Genomic DNA, 5,992 nt, shown 5'->3' on the forward strand with positions numbered 1-5,992 from the left:
GCAGATAGACACAGTTAGCCAGCTGCTGAATACAGTATAGCACTTAATTACTTATTGTCAATACTGAGTAAAGACTGAAAAACTGAAGGTGCATATTGGACTAATCACTAATTACCGATGCATAACAAGAGAATAATCATGGATGTGTAAATGTCCTCATTCACAACTGTGTAAAAGATTATTATGTCCCAAAGTTAACAAAGCCTATTAAGATTTCAATTCATTCAAATACAAAAATATCCATACTTACTATCAATAAGCAGTTAGGTCACTGAGGGAAATCTCATAGTCAGTGGTCTGGTGGTTGTAACCAGAATATGACCATTCAGAATAATATGATTGCTCAATAAGAGTATCACTGGTCAAAAATGAAAAGAACCCTTTTTAATCATGGTATAGCATCAAGTCAGTTAAACTTCTGGGATATTGATCTGGTCAGTTAAGTAGAAGAGGGGGTTGTTAATTAGTTTCAGCTGCTTTGGTGTTAATGAAATTAATAACAGGTGCACTAGAAGGGCAACGAGACAATCCCAAAAACAGGAATGGTTTGACAGGTGGATACTGACATTTTTTTCCTCCTCATGAGGTGATACCTGGACATGTAGTCCAACTCCTCCAGGATGGCACATCAATACGTGCCTTTGCCAGAGGGTTTGCTGTCTCCCAACCCAGTCTCAAGAGCATGGAGGAGATTTCATGAGACAGGCAGTTGCTCTAGGAGAGTTGGACAGGGCCGTAGAAGGTCCTTAACCCAGAAAGAGTGGTATCTGCTCTTTTGGTGCAAGGAGGAACAGGATAAGCACTGCCAGAGCCCTACAAAATGACTTCCAGCAGACCAAAGGTGTGAACATCTCTGACCAAACAATCAGAAACAGACTTCATGAGGGTGGCCTGAGGACCTGACGGCATCTGATGGGCCGTGTGCTCACTGCCTGGGAATATGGAGCCCGATTGGCATTTGCCATAGAATACCAGAATTGGCAGATCCACCACTGGTGCCCTGTGCTTTTCACAGATGGGAGCAGGCTCATGCTGAGCACACGTGACAGATGTGAAAGGGTCTGGAGAAGCCGTGGAGAAAGTTATGCTGCCTGTAATGTCATTCATCATGATCGATTTGGTAGTGGATTAGTGATGATCTGGCGAGGCATATCCATGGAGAGATGCACAGACCTCTAGGCCGTTGACTAGCCTGAAAAGCCTTGGAACCATCGTCAGACCATATCTGGTGCAGTGTGTCCTGGTGCACCACAAGGCCCGGCCTGAGAGTATGCAGGAATTGATACCATTGACTGGCCCCCACGCTTGTCTGATCTAAATTCAATAGAACACCTCTGGGACATTATGTTTCAGTGCATCCAATACCGCCAGGTTGCCTGTCAGACTGTCCGGGAGTGATGCCCTGGTCCAAATCTGGGATCTCTCATGCTACTTTCCCACCGCCGAGGTTCCGGAGCCGGAGCAAGTTCCCGTGTTGATCCCAAGGAACCGGCGAAACGATTAAGAACGGGCCCGCGTTCCCACCGCGTTTCTGTGAACTGCTCCTTTACATATGAGCGTGGCCAGGTCCTCGTCTGGACACGGAAGCCGAACGTGGGAGAACACGCTCCCCTTTCTTGTGCTGCAAATACGTTTTAGGGTGCAAACCAAACTACCGCAGCATCTGTGTGCAGCACAGAGGGAAACACAGACAGTGATTAGAGCAAGACGACGTCCTTTTATCTGTGATATGAACCGATACAAAGCAGCAAGTTCAGCCTTAGAGCCCAACCTAATTCACAGCCGTGAAAATCGCTTCGCTTTTCTCATGTAATACACATGTAATATGGTAGAAAACTTGATGTTGAGACAGCTGAGTCACGCCCCTCCGCCGCTTTTGGCACGTGTTCCTGGTTCCAGACCAGCTAGCTTGCGGGGCCGGAATTGAACCCGTTTTTCGGCTGAGCACCGAGTGCTTCGGTGGTGGAAAACCCGCCTAACGGTTCAAATTACGGCACGGGCTCCGGAACCCTGTTGGTGGGAGAGGCCTCAGGGTACCATCCATCGTCTCATTAGGACCATGCCCCGATGTTGTCAGGCATGCTTTCAACCACATGGGGGGGCCATACAAACTACTGAATACCACTTTGAGATGCTGCCATGAAATTTAGGCAAAATGGACTAGCCTGCTGCATTTTTTTAAATTTGATTTTCAGGATGACTTTGAATTCAACCCATTACTCAGTCCATTTCAGTATAAATATCCAGCATGATTTTTTTCCCATTGAGATCTGATGTGTTTTCAAAGTGTTCCTTTAATTTTTTGAGCAGTGTAATATATTTCATATACTACTAATAAGAATGGAATAACCATCTAATCAGTGGTGTTTATATGGACCCTAAAGTGTTACCAAGTATGGTAAAACGATAATAAAACCAAAATGAAAAAGTAAAAGTCAGTACATTGTTATTATTACACTTATTGTGTTTGCAGTAGAATAATAGCCTCTTTGAGTGTAACATTAATATAAATTATCTTAACATTTGATTTTTCTCTACTCACAATGTGGTGCTAATTTAAAAAAAAAAGTATAATATCACTATTTTCCACTGAAATACTATGTTTTCAACTGGATCTGGTTGAAAAAACATAATTTTTCTTTTAATTGTAATAGTTTCATATTAAAGAAAAAAAAACATATCCACGTGCTTCATGTTGACAAAGATTATAAGACACCATTTATGCATTTTGGTGTGACAACAGAGGTGAATGATATTGAATATAAACGCTCACATATTTATCATTTTCCTCACTCTTTATGTGTGTATTAGAGAGCGCACACAGCTGCCACCAAAAAAACAAAACAGCTGAGTTTGTTCTGCTCCCTAAATCGTGTTGTCAGTATCATCACACTACACCTCTCCAGTGAGAATAAACTGGGAAAGAAATGACAGATTTGACAGAGTGAGACACCGGGATGAATTTCATGGAAGATGCCGTTGTACAGCGAAACAGAGAAAATCTTATTTGATTATAAATCCTTAAACACACAGTTATATCTATCTGCAAGCCAATTCAGTCATTAGCAGTTGCAATATTTAAATATTTGGTCATGCTTGGTGTTTCTCAAATGTAACCAGAGTGAGTTGTAAGTTCCTAAACTGAGAGATTTTCTTCTTCTGCTGCTGCTATTTATTGTTGTAGCTTCAGATTTGAGTTACATGTATGTCACAGGAATTTGGCACCCGAGAAAATCCATAGAAATGGGACCAGAGCCATTACACAAATTTGCATCCCAGATCTCATGAAGGCATGAAGCTGATTGATTAATAGAGACAGAGCATGCCAAGCCATATCAGGGCTCCTGCACAGGTTAAGTGGTGCTAAGATTGTTTTATATAATCTGTGATTAGACGATGAGGACGGAGAGTTTGATCCCTCAGACTTGCTGACCTCCTAATCACAGGGGGTCTTTCGATCCAGCCTGCACCAACAACTTCAATCAGACACACTCTGCGAGTTTGAAACTGGCAGCAGGGAAAAGGAAACACTAACGGTGGCAAGAAATCAATGTTTTTGGATCAAGTAATTACAGGAATACATATAGGGGAATATATATATATATATATATATATATAGAGAGAGAGAGAGAGAGAGAAAGAGTAGTCTATGAAATAGAAATAGACATTATTAGATTATTAGATTATCCCATGGTGTATGCAGTATTTTGCTGTTATACCTGGTTGAGGTGGAATGGGTTCCAACTGCTTTATATACAATGCAGTTGTATTGTTGGATACAGAGGTTTCCAAACTGAGGGTTAACTCCCTTCTGAAATGTCAGAACATAAATCTGATGAGTACAAATCATATTGTCTCATACAAAGGGGCTCCTCTAGCTGTCACCACGGGCATTTAACTTACTTCTGATAACTCTGCAGCCATCATTATTGCAAAATATTGTAAACCCTGGTGATTGAGGCACCTTCACTCAGTGAGTAACTTACCCATTTTGAAGTCTGACACAATATGAAACTAAATCTGGAAGACAGGAAATTTGGTAAAACAATATTTACATGGGATACTTGTACAGCAAACACAAATGATTTAAGTTTTTTTTCTATAAATTTCCCAGTGCAAAAACTCTCCGGAGTACAACATAATTATCTACATTATCAAAAGCAATTATGGAAGCATAAATTGAATGCATGTCTACACCCCCATTGTCCCTGGCATATTTGTCCCTTGCACAGATAACGCAGCATTAACATTACAATGGAGGGGCAATAATGGAGTTGCCCAGCTGGGGTTAAAGGGACGTGACAATAGGCATGACAAGCTTCAGTTAGATGCAGGGTGCAAAAAAATAAATAATTTTAACCCACTGAAATGTTGTCTTGTAGAGTCAAAGGACTCACAGACATCATGGTTTAAGAGCTGAACTGCGAGAATTAACAACATGAAATATACTCAGTAGTCTGAAGATAATTTAAATGTGCCATTTTTCACCCTGAGACAAGTCAAAACAGTAAGTAAGGATCAGCAGTAGCAAAGAAATCTGTGAGAACTTCAGTGTAGCAATAGACACATTTGTGAGAGATCCTTTGGATTGTATTTAATGTATCACGTGTCACTTTGTATACAAGAGTTGGAAGAATAAGAAACAATGCCTAAATACAAATCTACAGTAATGTTTACTGGGCTAATGTTTTAGTTTAATCATAGAAAGGGGCCTATTGGAAAACTACTGAGCACCATTCTGTCAGAGCAGCGATCAATCGTCTGCGTCACCACTTACTTTTATTTTACGCACTATCCACTTCCAGGTCCAGTCTTAGAATAAAGATTTTGAAATTAACAGGTGTAGATATAGAATCTGATCAAATCTTACCATAACCTCTCCCTAAAAATCAACAGCATCCATGAGAAAATTACACATAAAAAACTAATTTTAATTTAATTTTGATTGTGATGCCTTATCTCTATCCTTCCTGCATTGCATGTGTTCATTTCTAATGCATCTATCAAATAAAGACACAAATCATTAAAACAAAAACAAAAAAACCCTCTGTCTTTGTGTGTTAGGAGCATCATAGGTCAGTCAGATAGACTGGTCAGTCATTAGATATGAAAATAGTCCAAGTCTGTTATTTTGCACACTGCCTACAGCTATTGCTTGCTGATGAACGAGCACCTTGTTCAATGTTTTAATAACAGTGAAAGAACATTAACAGTTTGCCATCAAAAAGTAGAATTATTTTTAAGTCTCTTGAGAAATTAATAAATTATTTTCTTCTTTTTTATTTATCAGAGGACCAAATTCTTCAACAGCTCCATTAATGAAAGAGTCCCAAACTGCCATTTTCAGACTAATTACAAATGATTGGAGTGTAAATATTCAGACATGCTTCACTGACTTCATGTCCACTGACTTATTATTTGTCAGGAGAAGCTCAACATTGCTTCTTTACTTTTTTTTTTTTCTATCTGCAGCATAATTCAAATGATCAACAGAACCAATAACTATTTAGATATGTTCAATATTTGAGCTTGTCATTGAGAAGTTGGCATTTGTCAGATGGTAAAAACTGCTCTAAAATGGATTGTCAAACATCAATTCATCCCCTGATCTAACATCCTTATCCTCAATCAACAAGAAGTGATAAACGTCTCCAAATGCTTGATCCACATTATTATTACCATCGTGTGCAGTGGCTCATTTGGGCCCCTTTCCTGAGCTGCAGTCAGCACACCAGGCCTACTTTTCCTCAGCAGAGACACTCTGAGAATCCCTGGCAGCTCATATATCAAGGGAGATCCTCACAGCAGTACTCCTCTTCCTTTTTCAATGCACAGGGTAAGTATTTTAATTAGTTGGCTAATTGTCTAAGTAATTGGAAGACAACTTAGCTCAAAGAGTAATCAATCTCTACAGGGCTATGTTCTATCACATCAAAGGATCTGTAATTAACACTGCAAACCATGGGATGGTCTTTGACTGAGCTCGATAGCA

This window comes from Archocentrus centrarchus, chromosome 8, assembly GCF_007364275.1.
Source record: "Archocentrus centrarchus isolate MPI-CPG fArcCen1 chromosome 8, fArcCen1, whole genome shotgun sequence".
Lineage (NCBI taxonomy): Eukaryota > Metazoa > Chordata > Actinopteri > Cichliformes > Cichlidae > Archocentrus > Archocentrus centrarchus.